Here is a 23,709-nt window from a genome sequence, read left to right on the forward strand (position 1 = left end):
CTATGAACTGAACATTGGGGAGGTTAGGATACCTAGAGCGAACAACAGCGAGGGTCTCATCAGCTAACCTCTTTGGTTGATCTTTTTAGTGAATAAAGCAATCTCTGAAAATGTAAGCAATTACAGAGCACATGAAGGCCATGATGTCCTTCCCCCGTGCATCCATCAAGATGCCTCCTGTCTGAGTGATGTCATAGTAGATTGTACCATCACCCGGAGGCACGTCTTGATCATCTGAATCATTCTCGTCCCCACCACCACCCCCCCAAAGCACTGTGCCATGCATCCCCCCCACCGCTCTCCCTGCTACTACGCCTGCTACTGTCTCGTGTCGAGCTACTACGCTGGCCACCTGTAGTAGCTGCTCAAGAACCAAGTCTCCAGTGCACGGGAGTACGCCGACGGCTCTGCGAGGCAGAAGGGCCTCCTGACGGCATGGGGGAAGGGACATAGGACGGCATGGGGGAAGGGTCTCGGCTATGTAGCCGGCTGGGCTGTGTTGACTCCACTGGGGTAATCTCAAAAGGTGTGGGGTTGGGGTGGTTTGGAGTCTGTAGTGCCGACTCCTAGGTGCCGACTCCTAGGGGGTGTTTAGAGTACCCATCATGTAGCCGTATAACTCCACAGGACTGGGAGGGAGCCCCAAAAGGTTATATAAGTCCTGAAAGATGGATTCTCGAGGATCAGGTGAGCCTGAAGCGCTTCTTGGCCACATGATGAACTGGAAAAAAGAAAAAAAGAAGATTACTGATGAACTGAGAAGAGAAAAAGATAGAAAAAGAGAGAAGGAAAGAGAGTAGAAAAGGCATGCATAGCGGGGATAAAAGAGAGGAGAAAGGAGAGGAGAAAGGAGAGGAAAAGAGAGGAGAAAGGAGAGGGGATAAAAGAGAGAAAAAGAGAGGAGAAAAGAGGAAAAAAAGGGGGATAAAAGAGAGAAAAAGAGAGGAGAATAGAGGAAAAGAGAGGAGAAAAAAAGAGAGACGAAAAGAGAGATAAGAGAGACAACACCATATTAGATAATTTGGGAAAAATCCCATTCCCATTTGAAAAATGGGATCATGGTGAACTTGTCCAAAATTTTGTCAAAACCCCCTCATGTGACATATCATTGGAAAGATCTTGAAGAGTAGAATCTAGATTTACAATCTCCGACAAATTTGGAGTTGGCATGTTTAAGATATATCCAAAATTAAATGGAGTTATTGATTCCCAAAATGTGAGATTTTTCCCAAATTATCTAATATTCTGACGAAAAGAGAAGGAAAGAGAGGATAAAACAGAGAAGGAAAAAGAGAGGAAAATATAGAGTGTAATCTTTTTTTTCAATCATGCAATCCCTTTCCATCATTAATGCAATCCCCTTCTTCAATCATGCAATCCCTTTCCATCATTCATGCAATCCTTTTCTTCATTCATGCAATCACTTATTTCCATGAAAGGAGAGGAAAAGAGAGGAGAAAAAGAGAGAAAAAGGGGGGATAAAAGAGAGGAGAAAGGAGAGGAAAAGAGAGGAGAAAGGAGAGTAGAAAAGTGGGGATAAAAGAGAGGAGAAAGGAGAGGAAAAGAGAGGAGAAAAAAAGAGAAAAAAGAGGAGGGAAAAAAAAGAGAAAAAAGAGAGGAGGGAAAAAAGAGAGAAAAAAAACACAGCGTCTATCTGCACGTTTAACAGCGCGTCTATAGACGCGGCTACCTATTTCCAACACAGAGTAGAAGCATCTATAGATGCGCTTTTAAACGCGCTTGTTGCATGACGAGTGGTTATCAATCCAAGGATGCAACACAAAGATGGAAGCAGGAAAACAAGAGACTTGACATTCTTATTTAGGGCTCTTGTAGAGAGTTCCAAGTTGTAGGTGACAAGAGTTCCAAGTTGTAGGTGAGTGTGGGAGTGGGCTTGAGAATAATCCCATTTTGGGAGTTTTAGGAGTTTTAGTATAAAAAGTGGCTCATTTGAGAGCTCACAGACACATTGGGCTAAACTCATGCTTGAGCTCTCTTGAGACTAGCTCTCCCTCTTGTTCATAGAGGTGCAAGCTCTTCTCTCTCCCATCTACACTATTGTATGAGCAATGCTCTTCTAATTCAATGCAATGAGATGATGTTTTTCTCTCTTCTCATCTCTATTCTCTAGTGTGCATGCTTCTTTGTTGATGCTTGTGGATTCTCTATTAGGCTTTGTGTGGTAGTGGATTCAAGCTTAAGCTTCTCCATAGCTTGTAGCTTATCCATGGGCAAGGTATGGCTTGAGTAGTGAATGAGAACGCATGTTTATTTCAAGTTCCATTAAGCTTCAAGGTTTGTGTGCATGCTAGGGAAGTAAGTGCCTGAGAATGAAGTATGCTTTGAGCTTGTGTATGCATTAGCTTAGCTTTCTTCTTGTATTGGATGTATGAATGAGTGGGATGATGCGTGAATGAGCTATGGCAAGATTGAGCTTGTGTGTAAAGTCTATGTCAAGGTAGTGGTGTTCATAGCATTCTCTCCATTCGTGGATAAGCTTCCGTGCACCGGTACGGGTTGAATCCCTAGCTCCGAAAGGGATGCAAATCCCATTGGATTGAGCTACACACGGATCATGCTACTCTTGCTACAAGTGTAGAGAGTCTTCCGTCTCTCCATTGGCACCGCTGCCGGGGAGAAGACTCAAAATCGGTTGAGAAGCTTGCATTACTACCACTAATTCTTTTTGTTTTTAGGCTTAGGGTTAGCACGAGTGTGGAATCTCTCTTCCTACCCTATGAAATCCAAAACTAGAAAACTTTAATTGGGAAGGGACACTCATTACCACAAAGTTTCTTGATCCTCTTCCTATGGGAGGGCTTTTTGAGAGAGAATAGATGATCTCATTAAGACATTTCCATGTGTGTAAATAGGTGCTTAGTAAGCACACTCTCATCTATAGTAAATGGTTTGATACAACTTCAAAAGAGGCACCTAGTTGTGGTGCTGAGAGAGTGTGATTTGTAGAAAATTAATGAGAGATTAAGAGAAGATTAAAGCATGTACTTGCATCATTAAGCTAAATGAACTTGTGCTTAAGCTAATTTCAAGCTCAAGGCGGCGGCTGCCGCTGTGAAGGGCCGAAAGAGAAGGCGAAGGTGGGCTGTGTAGGTGAGGTGGCCACAAGGAGGCTAACACGTCAGCGAAGGCGAAGGAGGTGCCTGGCCGCTGAAGGAAGCAGAGAAGGCATCAAGCGGAGGCGAAGGCGAGGGATGGCCGAGCTTCAGCTGCTACAGGCGAAGGCGAAGCCAAGAAAGTGAAGGTGAGGTGGCAGAGGCTGAAGGAGAAGGGCCAGGAGGTGAGGTGGCCGGCAGCTGTGGAGGCGCCTGGCCCCGCTGAAGGAAGAAGAGGTAGCCGGCGAAGGTGAGGCTGCAGCGGAGCTAAAGGCTGCAGAGAGAGTGGAGGTGTGAAAGAGAAGGGCCAGAAGGTGAGGAGTAGAAGGCGGCAGCAGCCTTCGACGAAGGGTGGGCGCTACAGAGAACGTGAGGCAGTGAAGAAGAAGCGACCGAAGGCAGCGGCTGTAGCTGAGGCGCAGAGGATAAGGTTGCCGAAGGCGAAGGTGAAGCAGAGGTGGCCGGCGAAGGTGAAGGGGCCGCAAGGATAAGGATAAGGTTAGTATTTATTATTATTTATTATTATTATTATTATTATTATTATTATTATTATAAGAAAATATAAAAAAGCATAAAATTTACATACTAATTTTTTATTATTATTTATTATTTATTATTATTATTATTATTATTTTAAAATCTACATACCAATTTTCATGTTTTTTTTGCATTTTCTTTAAATAATAATAACAATAATAATAATAATAATAATAAGTAAAAATAAAAATAAATAAAAATAATTTAAAAAAACTTTCTATAAATTATGTGTTTTATTTTGAGTCCACATTTTCTTGTATATTTTGTATTTTTTTTAAAATTTTTGTAATTTTTTGCATAATTAGTGTAATCTACATAATTAGTATTTTTAGCATGGTTCGTATTTTTGTGTAATTATTTAAAAAAATAAAAAAAATTAAAATTAAAATTAAAAAATATATAGATAGTTACACATATATTCATGTTAGTTGCATTTAGTGGTTAGGTAGGGTTTAAATATATATATATATATATATATATATATATATATATATATATATATATTAAAAAAATAAAGAAATAAATAAAAAATCAAAACTGGATACTGCAACGTGCTAAAAATAGCGTATGCATCTACGCTCGGGAACAATACTAGGGGGACGTAACACTAGTGCACCATCTAGGGTAACCACTCAAGGGAGTGGCACTGAATCGGTTGTTGGCAACTTGGAGAGCATTCTGGGAGACATCTTCGGAGTCTCAAATAGAGAGCCTCTCAAGAACCGAGAGTGATATTTCAATGGACGTAAACGAGTCATTTGGCATGAGTAGGCCATCCACACCCATTGGTATGGCAGATTCTGCTAATCCATTTGAAATCCCAGATGGGGAGTTGATTGACAACATGAGACTCCATTTCTTGTATACAAACGCGCATGGCGGTGAGATCTACAAAGAAACACCATATTGGGGAATATGGGAATTTCCCAGTAGTTTGGGACACATGGTCAAATCTTTGGATTAATCATAACTTGAACACCATTACTCCAAATTGAGCGCTCGATAGCTCACTAGATTCCATTTTCCAAGCGCTTTCTAATAATAGGTCACATGATATGGTTTTGAGAAACTTATAGGCATGTTATCCAGGTCCCACCTTTTTGGTATTTAAAAAATGGGAGTTGGAAAATTTCCAAACTCACGAATATAGTGTTAAGATCCAATGAGCCGGTTTGTTGTTAAAACTGCAGACATTCATTCTGCATTTGAACCAACACCATGGGTAAACTACCAAGACGATATGTACATGGGTAGAAATGGAGTACGCTACGAGGTCACCAAAAATCCTGAACAAGTGGATGCTTTGGGTGTACTTCAACCTAGTGCACAAGCAAAGCAGAAGAAGGAGCTTCCCTCGGACCCAAATGTGCCAGGAACATCGCGCAGACCTGGTACGCCCATTTCTTTACTTGAAGAATTGTTTTCTGACAGGAATTGGGAGGATAGAGAAAGAAGAGGAAAAGAAAAAGAGACCAAGAAAAACCCATGAGACATAGTAAAAGAAATTCTAGTAGTTAAAATCTATCAGGACGACCCAATTAAAGAGGTGTAAAGGGATGTGGTAGAAACCTACTATGCAACCACTAAGCACCAGAGCTTAGAGCTTCCAGTCACGCATACAATAACTGTAGAGCATCTAGAAGGTTTCACTAAGCGTGTTCATGATAGATGGGGGAACGACTTTAGAACCCGTGAATGGCCAGAGGTTAGGGAAATGACATGGAAAGGAAGGCCCATTTTCACTGAGGTGTCTACCTTAGACACAGCACGTCCAGATGAATCTGCCTTTCGAGGAGAAACACTAGCACCACCATGGGCTAGAACCCCAAGTGTGGCTCGACCAGCACCTTCCATGCGAACAACTACTAAAGGACTAGTCTTTCCAATGATTGATCCTATGAGGAGACCCGGGGCTATTAGAGAATCTAGGGGAGAAGAAAGACCACGAGCAAGTGGATATATAGCTCCAAGATAACCCCATAGACCAAGTGAACTGACATTTAAAGAGCCTAGATTTAGAGGCCGAAACTCATATAGGAGACATGATTATGAATATTCTAGAAAAGTGAGACCATCTGCGCTGCAAAAGCTTGTCAAGAAGTATGACGGATCCGGAGACCCATCATATGACCATATAGCAGCTTTTAAGCAAGCTATACATGCGAAGCAAGTCACGGATACGCACACGCAAATCCAGGGATTTGGCTTGACGCTAGAGAGTAAGTCTTTATCATGGTTTCAAACTTTAGAGCCTAAGGCAAAGCGATCTTTCAATGGGCTGGAAAAGAGCTTTATAGCTGCATTTTCAAAAATGGGAATTAAGCACAATGCGGTAGCTCAAATTTACACTCTTAAGCAAAAAGATCAAGAATCTATGCGAGATTGTGTAAATAGGCTAAAGCAATACATCAATCGATTCCCTGACAATGAGAAGCCAAGCCAAGGAAGATTAATTTCTATCTTCCTGGAAGGCTTACGAAACAAGACGCTTCACACTCACTTGTACGCAAAGAAGCATGTCATCTTCAATGAGTGTTGCATGGATGCCATGGATTACGATGACAACTTTGACATGACAGGCATGGGAAACCAAGATAGTCATCAGGATGATAAACGTAGCTCTGGGAAGGGCTCTGACTCTAGTGTGCCATTAGTTAATCCACATCAGATTGCTGAGATAGTATTGAAAAAGATGGGGCAATACTACAAACCTTCCTACCGACCCCAACCATCATACATGCATACTGAACCTACAGGCCCCTACGTCTGTGGAGGATGTGGAGGTAGCCATAAGACCGAGCAGTGCCCAACCTTCTCACCATTTGTTGGCAATCAACCAACAAAGAAGTGGTGCCAGCTTTGTAAATGGAACTACACACATGTGACTTCGGACTGCAATCACATTGCAAGGATACAAAGGGAACAAGCAAACAACTCTGCACCTAGACAGCAAGTTGTGAGCCATGAAAGAACCTTAGTTGCTCAAGAGAAAGCATGGCCAGTGCTAGGAGCTCAACCTCCTCCACCTGGCATAGCTTCCTTTAGATATGTGGAATATGAGAATCGTGAATTAGGTATGGAGATGGTTAGCTCTCAACCATGCTACATCGAAGTGGTTCATGACTTTAATGGAGACCCAAGCTCTTTGATGCTTATAGGATCTTAGCCAACCAAGACTCAAGGTTATCCAGGACCATATCCTATAAAGAGACTATACCCCACACAACAAACAGGACCATGCTATGAATGTGGTGGGCCACATTGGGCGAGAGAATGTCCAAACAAGAAATGACCCCTCTTCATTAGGACCTCAATGGAAGGCTTCTTGGGCCCTTTTATTTGGCAGTTTAAGGAGTCAAAGCTTTTCTCTTAAGAAGAAACGTTTTCTAATTAGAAGCTTCAAAACGGCTACTTTATTCAAATTTGAATTTTAGGGAAAAAATGGAATTTAAAATCTAGCGGACAAAACCATATCATGTAACATATCTATGGAAAGCTCTTGATGCGTAGATCACGGATCTATAATCTCCGCTCAAATCGGATCTTGTATGTAGAAGTTATGGAGGTCCGAAAATTGTAAAATTGCCTCTCCCCCTTTTTTGGGGGGAAAAGTGCACCCTTTGACCACTCTTACACCTCTCTTACAAACCCAACATTTCAGTCCACATGGCAACCCCCCATTTGGCTATTCCTTAATCACCTTGATTAGGCTTGGGCAAATTAAAGGGCCCAAGAAGACCCCATTCACTTCCTAATGAGCTAACATAGGCATAACATCTACGTTTCCACCTATAGAGAGGTTTTGCCAAGGGTGTAGCATTGACCATCTACCAAAGGATTGCTTGTTGAAGCCTGCGGATCCGGCAGCACAAAAAGCTAAAGTGCCCCTCAACTATGTTGAAGTGATTCCATCACCCACGACATCTGAGGAGGAGAATGAACTAGTGTCGCTAAGAGTAGTGACTAGCGCCCAAGCACAAAAGAATGTCAAAGAGGTTGTTGAGAAACCCTCTGAGATTAAGGTTTTATCCAAAGATGGAAAAGAGAGAAAGAAATCAACTCGACGTAAACCACGCAGCAAGGGGAGTAAGAAGTCGAAGGAGTAGAAGAGCTCTGATGGAGAAAACTCTATTCCAAAAGAGCTAGAAGGAATGTTGAAAACGAAACAAATCGGAGAGAAAACTCAAAATGAGCAAAAGGGAAAAGCATCTGAGTCTGAGGAAAGCTCAGGAGGATTAGTCCTTGTGGACAAGGTGTACGAGCCTTTAGATGCTGCGCTTCAAGCGTATAATAGTAGGATCACATCTCTGACCGAGCTGCCTAAGAAGCTGCAAGAATATCCCAACCCTCGTGAAGAGACAATCAACTTGGCTATCCATAAGCAGTTGATTAGGGATACTCAGACTCTAATAGACGGCCCACCACTATGTACGCAAGAGGACTTTCTTCTCTGAAGCCTAACTTAGAGATGATACCAGAAGCCACACCAAGCATGGAAAAGGGAAGTGAAGTTGTATCTCTACATTTCCCAGAAATGCCTGAAGGAGATGATTTACCTCATACCAATGCAGACGAGTCAAAACCATTGACTACCACGGATTTTGGAGATGAAATTCCTGAAATAGAGGAAGCAGTAGTAGCAAGGGAGATGTGGGAAGCGGTGCAAAAACAAGTTGAGGATCTAGCATCTTCTGACATGTCACCACCGTTTTCTATAGTAGAATTCTCGAATCAAAGGGTTCAAGAATTAGATGCTTTATCTCTACCAAATGATGCTCAGACTGTTGTCTCAGCTTGGAGCAACAAGCTCACATGCAAGACATTGCCCTCATATTTAGGACTGTACGAAGCACATAGCCAAATCATGCGAGTACCATCAATGACACGACAACCTCATCAGGAACGAGACATAGGGAGTTTGCAAGCTTTAATGTCGGCACCAGTTACGTGTACCATTCCACCCGCAGAGTTCCTAAAGCTTAGGCCAAGATTGTGGGGAGAAGTGGCTACACAATTAACTGAGCAAGGATTGTGGAGCCAGAACATTCAGGTTAAGGAGTTGTTGAAGGCAAAGGCTTCTAGGCTAATGCTTAAGCAAACAATTCCGGTTCTTGTGCACAAAGTTGGCAAGCATTGTGAAGATGGCGAGGGAAATACTACACTTCCTGTGGAAATCAACAAGATTGAATCTGTAGCTATTCTAGATAGCGGAGCAAGAGTGAGTATAGCAACAAAAACTGTATGGGAAATGTGGGGAAAACCTGCAGTTAGAAGTACAAGGATGAGTTTGCAATTGGCAAACGGAAATCTAGAGAGTCCCATAGGATTGCTTGAGAACGTTATAGTCAAGTCATGTGGCATTGAGTACGGACATACCTTTGCTATTGTAGACTTTGGCAGCAAGAACACAAATTACGAAGTGATCCTAGGCAGGCCATTCATGCACCAATTCAAAATGATTCAAGACTGGGGTTACAATTACTTGTACCTCAAACATGAGAATGTAACCATGAGGGTGAATCTGAAAAACCATGCTTATCGAGATGTGACGCACTCTCCTGTGGATGAGTTTGATTCCGCTTCTTCAGAAGCATCGGGAGCAACTATGAAGGAAGAGCTGATCTATGGATCTGTGGAGCATCTTGTTGAGACTTGCAACCTGGAAATGTTACCATAGACAGAAGTGTGACGGATGAGGCGTATATCCATATACCTTTTCCTGAGAACTTGATAGATCCCTTAGAATGGAACCATGTTTTAGCTACCATAGACACTTGCGCATTGCCAAGGCAAACACAGTTCTGTGATCCAGATGGGTATGACATTATTCCTGTAAGAATGCTAAGACCGATCTATGCAGAGGAACCTCAAGAAGCCCCTAGGTATGAAGCAAACAAATTATTATTGCTAGGAGATATGGTATCTGTAGTAGAGGAAGTATCCCCTCTTGAGTACAGCTCAGCTGACAAAGGAGATGAGGATAGATGCTTAGAATCCTTTGATGGTGGGGGAAGGATTCTGATGACAATGCCATAGTCCCTGAATCAGAGTTAGAGAAGATAAGATTGTTGTTAAAGGGCAGAGAGGTCTTGCTGAGTATTCCTAGACAAACCGAAACATAAGTTTTGCAAGAGTCACCACTCTCCTTCTCGTTTAGCTTTTGCACTAATTGAAAGCCGTATCTCCATTTCATCTCGTCTTTGATGCAATCATCAGCTCCCAAGTAGTACAAGTACTCGTTCTTACCTACAAAGGTTGGAGGTGGAATAAAGTCTTCTTTATCCACATCTTCTCTTTCTTTTTGTTGTTGTTGTCTCTTTTCCTTGACTTCCTATTTGCGAAACTGCATTTGCTACAAAATGGGGAGTGTTTGCATATAGAGTCATGCCTTTTAGTTTGACTAACGCTCCAGTCACCTTTTAGAGGTTGATGAGCCATGTGTTCAAAGAATACCTACAATTATTTCTTGAAATATTCATGGATGACTTGTGTGTGCATTCCATAAATAGAGAGGAACACATAGAGCATCTCGAAAAAATCTTTGAGAAATGCAGAGTGTATCGCATATGCCTTAACCCTGATAAATGCAAGTTTATGGTTAGGCAAGGGAAGATTCTAGGCCACATTGTGTCTAGGAATGGTATATCCACGGGTGCGGAAAAGATAGCTATTATTGTTGATCTACCTAGAGCTTACAATGCAAAAGGGGTACAAGTTTCATGGGTCATTGCGGCTACTATCGTAGATTTATCCACATGTACGCTGAAATAGCACGGCCATTGTACGCACTCCTTGTTGTATTTGAATGGATAGAGGATTGTGAAGAAGCCTTTGAAAAGCTAAAGAAAGCAATAGTGAGGGCACCTATTCTCAGGTCGCTGGATTGGGATAATTTATTCCACGTATATATAGATGCTTTGGCTTTTGCAATAAGCTGTATTTTAGCTCAACCAGGCGAGAACAAAATGGACTTTCCAATCTCATATGCTAGCTGCCAGTTGAATAGTGCTGAAAAGAATTACACCACCACGGAAAGAGAAGGCTTAGCTATGATCTATGCTGTGAAGAAGTTTTGGCATTACCTTTTGGCTAGCAAATTTACATTCTTCGTAGATCATCAAGCTTTGCTTTATTGTTGTATGACGAGTGGTGATCAATGCAAGGATGCAACACAAAGATGCAAGCAGGAAAACAAGTGACATTCTTATTTAGGGATCTTGTAAAGAGTTCCAAGTTGTAGATGAGTGTGGGAGTGGGCTTAAGAATAATCCCACATGGGAAGTTTTGGGAGTTTTAGGAGTTTTAGTATAAAAAGTGGCTCATTTGAGAGCTTAGGAAGACTTTGGGCTAAGTCCATGTAAGAGCTCCTTTGAGAGAGCTACTCTCCCTCTTCTCCATAGAGGTGAAGACTCTTCTCTCACCCCATCTACATCTTTGTATGAGATAAATCTCTTCATTGAATCAATAGCAATGTCATGAGTCTTTCTCATCCTCTTCTCTAATCATTTTACTCTTATGCATGCTTTTAGTATTTTGTTTTTGTGTATGTGGGCTGATTTGAAGCTTTCATGGAAGCTTGATGCTTGAGTGTGTGCATGCTTGTAGGAAGATAGGAGTGGAGTGAGGTCTTTCTCTTTGCTTGTGTGCATGCTTGTAGGAAGATAGGAGTGGAGTGAGGTCTTTCTCTTTGCTTGTGTGCATAGTGATTGTGTTCCTCTTGCTTGTATTTGTGAATGAATGGGTGTGTACGAATGAGGGCAAGTTGAGCTTGTGTGTGTGCTTAGTCTAGTGTCATGTGATGGTAGCCATAAGCATTCTCTCCATTTGTGGATAAGCTTTTGTGCACCGGTACAGGTTGAATCCCTAGCTCCGAAAGGGATGCAAATCCCATTGGATTGAGCTACACACGGATCATACTACTCATGCTACAAGTGAGAGAGTCTTCCGTCTCTCCATTGGCGCCGCTCTGCCGGGGAGAAGACTCAAAACCGGTTGAGAAGCTTGCATTACTGCCACTAATTCTTTTTGTTTTTAGGTTTAGGGTTAGCACGAGTGTGGAATCTCGGAGCTAGTGATCGGAAGAGAAAAAATAGATTAGTACTTACTTGTGCGGTTGAGATCTACTCCTGCTAATGTTTTCTCATTCATGTATATGCTTTCCATGGTTGTTTTCATCGTTGTGTTCATGTTTTGCTCATAGAATAGAAATGAAATTTGCATAATACATTAAGCTCAATGCATTATGTGTGAGCTTATGTATTATGCATTAAACTTGTACTTAATGTATTATTGTGTTATGGCATAAGCTGAAAGCATGAATGCATAGTGTAATAAGGATAAAGCTTATGCAATAATGCATTAAGCAGAGCTCAAATAAGGCATGATTAGAGTCTTAAAATCTTAGTTTCTACCATACACATACACACACAATCCTAGGCTTCCTAGCCGACTCCCACAGTCAACAACCCACGCCTTAGGCTTGCACACACATCCAAGCACCGAATCCAGAGGCACACGGCCTGGTGCACAGTAGCTAGGCATCACCAACGTTGGTAGCAAAAAGAGCTCCAAGGGTTGAAAAATAGGAAGAGAAGGCGGCAGCTGCAGAGTGGCCGGCGAAGAAGCCAAGGCGGCTGGCGGGGTCAGCTGGTTAGGCCGAAAGCATAAAAGCGAAGGGCTGGCCGAAAGAGAAGGCAAGAAGGTGGCCGGCATGCCACTGAACGCAGCAGGCATAGAGAGAGGCAAAGCAGTGGTGGCCGTTGAAGGCTGCATCTGAAGGAGGCGAAGGCGTTGTAACTTGGGGTGAGCAGGTGACTGCAGCGCTGACGGGCGGCGGTTGTGAAGGCGGCGAGAGCCGGTGCTAAGGTGACTCTGCAATAGAGTGAAGGCGACGGAGAGCTAGGCACGGGCGAAGGCCAGAGAAGCCGAGAGTGAAGGCGAAGGCGGTGGTGGTTAGGTAACCGCTGAAGGGAAGTGAAGGCAGTGGCGAAGAAGGCGAGGCGGTGCAAAAAAAGCCAACCGGTGGCTGTGACTGCGAAGGAGGCGAAGACAAAAGGCGGTTGCTGGCTGGCAAAGGGAAGTCAGGTGACCGGCGAAGTTGACTGGCCACTAGGAGACAGAGGTGCAGCTGTGAAAGGTGACTGCAGAGCTGGCTGTAGTAGCAGAAGAAGAAGGCGGCGGCTGACTGTAAGCAAGGTGAGGAGGCGAAGAGAGAGCGAGGAGGTGGCCGTCTCTACCTCACCCGAAGAAGAAGGCAGCAAAGGCATCCACATCCACATCCACAGCATCCACAGCAGATAAGGTGGCAGTGAAAAAGAAGGCGCGCCGGCAGAAAGATAAGGTTAGTATTTTTTTATTTTTTTATTTTTTAGTTTTTTGTTAATTTTCATGTTTTTTGTATTTTTAAAAAAAAATAATAAAAATAAAAAGAAAAAACAATAAAAATAATTTTAAAAAATAAGAAAAAAGAAAAAAAAGAAAGAAAGAAAGAAAAATTCCTGTAATTTTAAGAGTCCACATTTTTTTTAGGAGTCCACATTTTTTGTATATTCTCAATTTTTTATTTTTTTAAATTTCTGTAATTTTTTTGCATAGTTAGTGTAACTTGTATTTTTTTTTAAATTTTGTACATAATTAGTATTTTTGTGTAATTAGTAAAAAATTTAAAAAATAGAAAAAAATAAAAAAATAAAAAAATAGAGAGTTACACACATATTCATGTTAGTTGCATTTAGTGGTTAGGTAGGGTTTAAATATATATATATATATATATATATATACATAAATATATATATATATTAAAAGAAAACCTTAAAATTTGACCTTATGCACTTGCGGTCGGGACGTCATATAGACACTACCATAGGGCCTAGGGCACCTTCTAGAGTATCTACGCAGGAAAGTGGGACCCAATCGGTAGGAAACTTGGCAGATATTGCTGAAACCTTTTTTGAATCCCAATCTGATACCCTTTCCAGAACAACTAGCTCATTGTCCATGGATAATCTAGGGCCGTCAAATAGTCATCCCTTAGCCCCAAATAGGACACCCACAAGATCTTTTAATCTATTTGAAGCCGACACCATGGGGTTACCACTCAATGTGAGACTTCAATATGTCTACACGAATGCTCAAGGAGCTGAGATCTTTAGGGATCCACAACAACGGTATCTTGTTAAGATCGCAGACTTTTTCTCAGAGCTTGATAGAGCACCTCTAGTCAATGACTAGGGTAACATGTACATGGGTGGAGATGGTGTTCGCTACTACGAAATCACCTATCATCCAGAGAATGTAGACAAATTAGGGGAGCTCTCTAAAAGCGAGTTCTTAGACTTATCAAAGCCTTCCAGAGCAAGGGAGTCTAGAGATGATTGGCTCATTGAGCCGGATAAACTTGGACCATCCAATGCCGAGTCCTCAAAGCCATCCATAGATGATTTACTTCTTGTAGATCTAAATTTGGAAAGAGATAGGAAAGGCAAGAGCAAAATGGATCAGGGGGCTGAGAACCAATGGGAGTTTGTGTGACAAATTCCCGTGACAAAGGTCTTACAGGATGACCCACTTCAAGAGGTCTATAAGGACTCTTTAGAAGGATATTATGCCACAACTAGATTGCCAGAGCTAGATCTTCCTCTAGCACTTGTGGTGGTAGTTGAGAAGCTTGCAAAATACAAGAACCGAATCGTTGATAAATGGGCCAATGAATACCGAACCTTAGATTGGAAGGAGATTCGGGAGCTCACGTGGAAAGGACAACCATTATTCATGGAAGTGTTCTCAACAAATACAGCTAAACCAGGAGAGACACCCTTTCTTGGAGAAACTGCTGCTCCCCTACGAGAGTTCATTAGAGAGGGACCCTCAACATCAAAGTGGACCACTGCAAGTAGCCCAACTCTAGCACCAAGATATTATCCTACACCAAAAGTGCGACCACAGATCACACCACAACAACGTTTCTCTCACTATGACAATCGGAGGGTAGGGGAGCCAACTCGGCCTCCCATAAATGCACCTCCTGAAATGCGGGTAACAAGATCTTTGGAGGGGGTTGGTGAGGCAGGTAATAGGGGACCCACACCAATTTGGAATGCATGTGGACCATCTTACCAAAGAGAGGAACAATTCCCACTGAGAGTGAGAGGCCGTAGGCCCTATGATGAGTATTCAAGACAAGTAAGGCCATCAACTCTTCAGAAACTGGTAATGAAGTACGAAGGGTCGGGAGATCCATATGACCATGTAGCAGCATTTAGGCAAGCAGTTCGAGCTGAGCAAGTGACAATACACAAATTGTAGCAGCATTTAGGCAAGCAGTTCGAGCTGAGCATTTAGGCAAGCAGTTCGAGCTGACAATACACAAATTGAAGGATTTGGGCTCACTCTTGAGGGAAAGGCCCTTGCTTGGTCTCAGGCACTAGAGGCTTCAGACAAATCTTCTTTACGAGTTTTGGAAGAGAGATTCATTGCTGCTTTTTCCTTGGTGGGGATTCAACATGACACGGTAGCAAACATCTACTCTTTCAAGCAAGGCGAGACTGAGAGTGTTAGAGATTGTGTAAATAGGATGAAGCAATACATTAATCGTTGCCCAGAAGATGAGAAGCCCACCCAAAGTCGATTAATTTCTCTCTTCTTAAAAGGACTCAAAAATTCCACACTGCATACACATCTCTATGCAAAGAAGCATAAAAATTTCAATGAGTGTTGCCATGATGCTATGGATTTCACAGATAACTTCAAATTCCAAGATGGTTGTGGCCCTAAGGTGCAACCTAGGGATTAGTGGGGTGATGACCAAAGTTCAGGGTCTAGTGCGCTAGTAAATCCAGACCAGATAGCTAAACTAGTACTAAGGAGATTGGGACAAACTTATCACCCACCCATGCAACCACAACAACAGCAGCAGCAGCGAATGAGGAGTGTACTACCTACAGGTCCTCATCTTTGTGGAGCATGTGGCGGTAACCATAAAACCGAAGAATGTAATACCTTTTCTCCTCTAGTCACAAACCAACCCACAAAGAAGTGGTGCCAGGCCTGTGCTTGGAACGTTACCCTCACCACACAGGAATGTACTCGCATTGCAAGAATGAGATAGGAGCGTGAGCAGCAAAGGGGTGGAGTGACTCCACAAATGCATCAACAGTATACTAATTTTGAACGTAAGCCACCGATGGCACTGTTCTTGGAGCTCAACCTCCTGCTCCTGGGACTGCTCCTGTGAGGGTTGTTGACTACGACAATTCAAATATGTGTAGAGACTTGGTAAACCCAGGCTATGTGGAGGAGGAATATGCATCATATTCATCCAAGGAAAATCTCTTTGAAAGTCCCGCATATCCACAAGCCAAGCACTGGGGAGGCTCAACCAGGGGAACAAAATTCTTTGATGTTGCTAAGTGGCTACCAACCTAGGACTCCAGGCCCCTCAGGTCAATGGCAGCAAAGGAAAGTAGAAACCAAACTAATGGGCCCCTGTTATGAGTGTGGAGAACCCCATTGGGCTCGTGATTGTCCACATCGCTCAAGGCAAGCAGCTCGATCCAATACAACAGTACCACAGTTTCCACCAATTGAAAGATATTGTCTAGGGTGTTGTGTAGAACACTTCCCAAAGGATTGTTTGCTGAAACCATATGAGGAAGGAACCTCTCAACCAAAGGTCTCACTCAACTTTGTAGGGGCAGTTCCATCGCCACCTTCATCAGAGAATGAGGATGTCGTGCCACTTAGAGTCATGACTAGATCACAGACACAAAATGCCGAAATGCAAACTGATGAGACACCTCAAACTAGGGATGCAAAGGCAAATCTAGTGGACAAGACCCTACATTCCAATAGAAAAAGGACCACTAGGAGGAAAAAGAACTGCAACAGGCAAACTAAGAGTGCATCCACTAGTTCTCAAGAAGTCTCTAAACAAAACATGAAGGATCAAGCTTTTACATCCCAAGAAGTGCATAAGGAGCATCAACCTCAACCTGGGCCTAGTGCTAGTACAAGATGAGGCTAGTACGACCAAGGATAGTTCTGGGGGTTCTATTTTTGTGGATAAGGTGAACGAGAATCTAGATGCCATCATTGATGCTCATAGAAGTCGCATTGTAGCTTTATCTGAGCTACCCAAGAAGCTTCAAGAATACCCAAACCCTCCTGAGTGTGAGGAGAAGATCAATCTAGCTGTACATCAGCAAAGCTCAATCAATACTTGAGGGCCCACCTCCACCTATCCCTCGGGGCCCAACCTCTCTTAAGCCAACATTAGAAACCATACCAGAAGTGTCATCAAGTTGGGAAATGAAAAGTGAGCTCATCTCACAAGCTCATAGTAGCGAGAAGTCTGCACCAATTGCCACCCCATTGAAAGAAGGCATTCTGCCTCCACCTAGTCTTGCCTTCCCATGCAATGATGAAGTTATTAATGCTAACGACGAGGACATGGCAAATGAGATGTGGGCAGCAGTTCATGAGAAAGTTAATGAGAATATGTCCTCTATGATTTCACCTCCATTCTCTGAGGTGGATTTTACCAGGGGCACAGAAAACAACTTTAGACGCCCAAGCATCCAGGAGGAAGTTCAAACAATTATTTCTCCTAGAGGTAAGCATACAATGAAAACCTTACCATCATATTTGGGAGAATATGAGAACTGTTCTCAAACCTTGAGGATACCCTCTATGCATAGAAGGTTAACAAAGGAGATGGATATGGGTATCATGCAAGCTATTTTGTCAGCAGCAGTGGCTTGTACCTTACCTTTGCTTGATTTGATAAAGCTTTGACCTGAGTTGTGGAATGATATTGCCACATGTTTGTTGTCAGAGCAGGTATTGCTACAAAAGGGTCACCATCATTGTACTGTACACCCTGAGACAAAGCATGTTATGCCAGTTCCTATCAACAAAGTAGGAAAATTTTGTGAGAACGATCAGGGAAATGCTACCCTCCCATTAGAAGTGCGAAAAGTAGCTTCAACTGCAATATTGGATAGTCGTGTAGGAGTGGGCATTGTGACAAGGTCCATTTGGGAAAAGTGGGGCAAACCAGCTATTAGGAGTACCAGGATCCGCTTGCAGCTAGCAGATGGAAGCTTAGAACATCCCCTTGGGCTGCTTGAGAACATATTGGTCACCACATGTGGGATTGAATATGAGCACACCTTTGCAGTAGTGGATTTTGGAAAACATCCAAACTATGAAGTGATATTGGGTAGACCATTCATGCGACAATTTCAAATGATTCAAGATTGGGGATACAATTATTTGTACCTCCGACATGATTCTGTCATCACAAGGGTCAACCTAAAGAATCACTCATATCGTGATGTAACAAGGTCTCCAATAGATGAGTTTGATTCTGCTTCATCTGAAGGGTCAACCTAAAGAATCACTCATATCGTGATATAACAAGGTCTCCAATAGATGAGTTTGATTCTGCTTCATCTGAAGGCTCAAGAGTTACATTGTCAGATGGGCGAGAAGATCTGTGGATGTGTGGAGCCTCATGTAGGGATTTCAACACTGAGAGACTTAAGGGTAATCGAAGTGTATCAGATGAGGCATACATTCCACAACCCCTCCCTGAGCACTTAATTGATCCACTAGAATGGAGTCATGTCCTTGCAACATTATCGACATGTGCTTTACCTAAGCCAATTCAATTTTGTGACTCAGATGGATATGACATTATTCCTATACAAATGGTACAACCACGTGACCTTCTAGATGTTTTGTACTATGAAGATGCATCCACAATAGTATTGCATGTAGAGGAAGTCTCAGTGGAGGATTTAACACTCAAATCTGCTAATGATGCTGATAAGGAAGATGGATGGGACTCTGATTTTGATAATGATGTGATAATCCCTGAGGAAGAGTTAGGAAAGGCACGCCTTCTCTTGAGAGGAAGGGAGGTTCAAGTAGAGATCCCTCTAAGCCGATCTAAACGTAAATGCTGTAAGAAGCATAAGAGAAAGCTCATGAAACATGGCCTAGGACCGTTTGTGATTAATGAGCTTACTCCAAGTGGTGCAGTGCATTTAGAAACACTAGAAGGTGAGCAAATGCCTAACTTCATTAATGGAAGTCGTCTCAAGAAATACAATGAACCATTAACTGAAGCCATGCTTCAACAAATGCATGTTGCACACACATGGAAAGAAGCACATGACCTACTTAAACGTCAGGCTCAAGAAGAGGCTAAAGCTAGAATTGCAAAAGCCAAGGAGCATCGCAAGGCTTCTATGTTGGCCTTACAGTTAGTTGGCTACTGATAAACAATATGTCGATCCTTTCAATATTCAAGTGTGTCTTCATCTTCATGAGACTACCTACTTTGTCTCTGCCTTAATTGACTCTGGTGCAGATTATAATGTTCTCTCGTTTGACACATGGATAGCCTTGGGACAACCAACACTTGTGCACATTCCTATTGACTTACAAAGCTTCTCAGGTGAAGATAACCCTATAGAGGGAAAATGTGTCATTATGATGTCCATTCAGGATCACCAGATGTCAGTTCCCTTTTATGTGGCAACCAAGTCCAAGGTAGTGGTAGAGGCTGTTCATGGTTCTCGGTCGATCATGGTTAAGTGCTACCAATTGTTCATTAGATTAGAAGAATAGACAATACAAATTGCAAATTGATTCTGATTGCATCTTGGGATCTGCTACTCCACGAGCTTTATCATGTCAAAAGGGTGGTAGTTCTACCTTACACAACCCACTTTCAAAATCTTCTCTTGAAGCTCCAAGACAAATGATGTGGATAATCGATGAGTCCTCAAGTGAAGGCCATGGCTGGCATGTTTCAACTACTCTAGTCACTACTCAAAGAAGGCCAGGCAAGAAAGAACTATCAATTTGGCTACCCAAAGATGCATACAAACTTGTACCATCTAGCCTAGTTGCTAAGCCTCCTAAAAAGCACATCTTTTCCAAGCCTAAACCTTAGATTGTTACTCATTGGGTCCCAAAGCATGTTCTTAAAGCACAAGGCTATTACGTTTGGCTTCCCAAATGCCATGGTTTCCTAGAGGTAAAAGAGTGTATCAATAAGATTCCAAAAGCCACCCTTGGTTTTCCATATCAGTGGGTGCAAAGGAAATCAACACAACCTCTTCAAGATAGGATAGGTGGTTGTGATAGCACCTACAAAACTCCTTGTGTTGACCTTCCCAAAACATGTATTGAATCACTAGTTGTCCCAATTTCTCCTTGTTACACAATTCCACCATCAACTTCTGTACCTAAGACAAATCCAACTTTACATGAGTCTCCTTTGAGCATAGATTCTAGCACTTCAATGCCTAAATCCTCTTATCTTGCTCAAATTCCTCGACAATTGCTAACCTTCCCACCTCTTAAGAAGGACATACCCAAAACCAAAGGTAAGGCATTAACACTACAATTGAAGCTCTTTGGTAGATCAGTGTTTGAATAGTCTCACATTTATTAATGTGGTTCCTTATGCATTTAGAGGATTGTGTTCTTTTTGAGATGATCTTATCTACAATGTTTTTGATTGGGATTGTAATGATGGATATACATGTATAAAGTTTGAAGTTTCTAAATTTCATGGTTCTACGACCAGATACCTCCTGATTCTTGGCAAGATACATGTCCACCATGCATTGACCCTGATAGTACTCGACCTGAACATCGCAAGGGTTATAGTGCTCCTCCTTTTCAAACTCATTCTAGATACTTTTATGCTCCCTTAGGTGAAAATTGTTGTGGGCATCACTTTGTCACTTTATTCTATCAACAGCATCACCCATTTCCACATTGTCAAGAGTGTGCACAACTCGTATTAGGAGAAGCTTCACACATTTGTTGGCTATGCCGCTCTTACTTTCGACGATATGGCATGGGCTTAATGAAACAAATTGTGGGAATTACACCCCAACTCCATAACCTTCTTAATGTGAGAGTACCAGACCGAGGACCAAATCAACGTAGATTACCTGAGGAGGTCCAAGCACAACAATGGAGGGATACATGCATAAATGACTTGCAACCACCTATCTTGCAAGCCCTCCTTCCCCAAGCCTCAACATGTCAATTTTGGATCACTATGAGTACCTATATTGCACAATTCCAAAATTGAAATTGTCTGCTTAACCTTCCCATAAAACCAATGCCATATTTTAGCGAGGAAGCACTCCTTCCTCTACCACCTTCTCCAGAGGCCGGTTTTTGCACAGGGTTGTCCTTGCATCCTGAAGTGATTGATACCATCTTTCCAACAGAAGTGGACACAAATCCACCACCAGTACAAGGGTAAGCTTATCAACTCCACAATAAGATCAACAAGCCAAGGCACTTTTCTCCCACTGGAGTTTTCCCCTCGGCTATATTCGGTGATTGGCACCAATAACAAATTTTATTCCTTTCTTTTCTTTTCTTGTTTGTTAATAAACATTTTGCAAAGATCTCAGCTAAACAAGAGCATACAAACACGTCCCAATAGTCCACCTACCGTGCACACAAATTAGGAAGGGGGGAGACATGCAATGCCTACAAAGAGCAAAGAGAAGCAAGGTGCACAACATCAGCAATGCATCAATGCAAACGCACAACATCAACGAGCACTACAACAGGTGTATTCAAATCATAATCTTTTGTTCTTTATGTGCTTTTAACTTTTGGATATATTGTTTGCATGTTCACACACAGTTGGCTGGTTTAAGTTTTAAATTAGTTGTTAAAATGTGGTGGAGTGATTTCTAGATTCTTAGAGGACTTAGTAGAAGGTATTTCTATTTGAAGACGGTGTAGGATATATACCAACGGAGTATGCCAAGTTCTTATGCTCTCAAAGTATATTAGTTATCCTTAGTGGTAGCTACCTCTTAATAAAAAATTTACGAAAATCATGCCCTAAAAAATATATACAAGAGAATCGAGACATGACGTGTCTACAGCCATGTGGAATGCTTGGTAGGACCTAGGGTTGTCTTAGCACCTCGGGGCCGGTGCCTTGGTTTCCATGGGGTGAACACTAACGTCTTAAAGATTAAGAAAAAACCTTCAAGGACTCTACTGCCTTGATGGATGCTAGTGTGAGGTGAAAAAGAGAAGAAAAGACCTGCCTCTATAGCCCTTCCACCTCGCAAACTTGGAAACACTACCACGAACGGGGGCACCACCAGCCACCGGCTGGAACACTTTCACTTTGTTCACCACCCACCCACACCATAAGACAGCTCAGAACCACAATGAACAGATGATTATTCAGCAAAACACACAGCACCATACACACTGGCATAAACATAGCAAATACACCAAAGACCAGGACTCTGGCCAGGATTTACTGCCAAGGGAATCACACCCTTGCATCTGACAACCAAGCCTCTGTCTCCCAGTCTCTGCAATCTCCAGAGGGCGCCCACACCAGCAACCCTTCTTCACTTTCTCTGTAGCCCGGCTACTCTCTGTCCCCAACTGCTACCAAACAAGTGTCGTAGGCGAGCCCCACTGTCTCCAGCCCACACATCAGCACCTCTTCTGCATCCAACACACACAAAAACCCAAGGCTCCCTCTTTGGTCAGCATCCACGCACTGCCTGCAATCATCGCCCACAGAAAACCAGCTACTCTCTCTAGAAGGTGCCCACACCAGCTAACCTTCAACTCAGCAGCTCCCACTCTCTGTGTGTTGTGACTAGTAGTTTCGCCAACCACCAGAGCCTTGCACAATCTCTTCAGCACCACGAACCACTGCCCACCGCAGCATCACCTTCCCTTGCATCCAGCCAAAGCCACATCACCCAAGGCCCAGACCAGCTTGATTCTTTACCTGCATCCCTTAGCTTCACCTGCGCTACCAGCTGCCTTCCAGCCCTTCAAGAAGCTTCTCTACCCACAGCTTTCATAAGGCGGTCGCACACTATGGCTCTCTTCAACCTGTGCACTGTGCTCTCTAGAGGGACCCTCTTTCTTTCACACACCCCGGCTGCCACCTTTCTACTGTCTTCGCTAGCCTTCTCTTCCCAACACAAGGTGGCCGCAACCTGGTTCACCAGTCCCTCAACTGTCTTCTCTTGCAGCTCACCTTCTCTTCTTGCGCTTCAGCCACTTCAAACCCACATGTTGGCACTCTTCTCTTCACACTGGAGGCCCCACCACCTCTGCAGCCCTTCAGCCCGACTACCAGCTACGCTTCACAAGCCTCTCTTGCCAGCACCCGTATCTATCCTTGCAGCCACTTCAGCGCTCTCTGTTGGCTCCCCAGTTCAGTCAGCTTTGCGCCTCCTCTCAAGAAGTATATCATCCTACCCAGCGGCAACTCCCCTAACACTTCTCTCTCTGCCTGCGTGCTACCAGCCAGGGTCCCTATTGCACTAGGCGAAGCTGCTGTCCCAGTAGCGAGGACCTTGAAGTCCACTTTTTGCTGGCTCTGTTGGCGTCTCCCAATCGCCGCTAGCAACACTTCCTCTTCGACTTCCCCAGCACTCACTAGTCGCCAGCCCTCTCTTCGCCGCCAGCAACCTCCACTAACCCAACTGCTCGCTATCTCGGAGGCGGCTCTCCTTCTGCTCCTGCGTCCCTCCAGGCTTCTTCGCCTTCACAGCAGCTACTGCAGCACCACGCCAGGCGTTTGTGATCAGCCCTTCACACCTGGGCGGCAACTCTCTGTCCCCTCGCCTCTGCAGACCCACTGTAGCTGCCAACAGTCGCGAGCTCCTCTTCTCTTACACACCCCCACTTATGAACACCCGGGCGCCTTTTTTTCTAGAGCCCCTCGTCCTCTTGCTTCGCTCTCTTCGATCGCTCCACCAGCTTCTAGACTTTGCGAGCTTTGAGATGTTTATGCTGGCAGTCACCCAAGCTTCCACGTAGCCCCTTTACAAGGTGGCCACCTTCTTTATATTTTATTTATTTTTTTTAAGGCTCCAAAAAGCCTCACTAATGGCCACCATTACAATCTTTAAACCTTCCTTTCCTTTAATATACGGCGCCCCTAACCTTTCCTAAATAAGAGCTGCCCGCCGTCTTCATCATCAGCATCATCATACCAAACATGACAATTTCCAGTCGGTGCTATGCA

Source organism: Cibotium barometz, chromosome 34, assembly GCF_041138505.1.
Source record: "Cibotium barometz isolate CiBa-2024 chromosome 34, ASM4113850v1, whole genome shotgun sequence".
Lineage (NCBI taxonomy): Eukaryota > Viridiplantae > Streptophyta > Polypodiopsida > Cyatheales > Cibotiaceae > Cibotium > Cibotium barometz.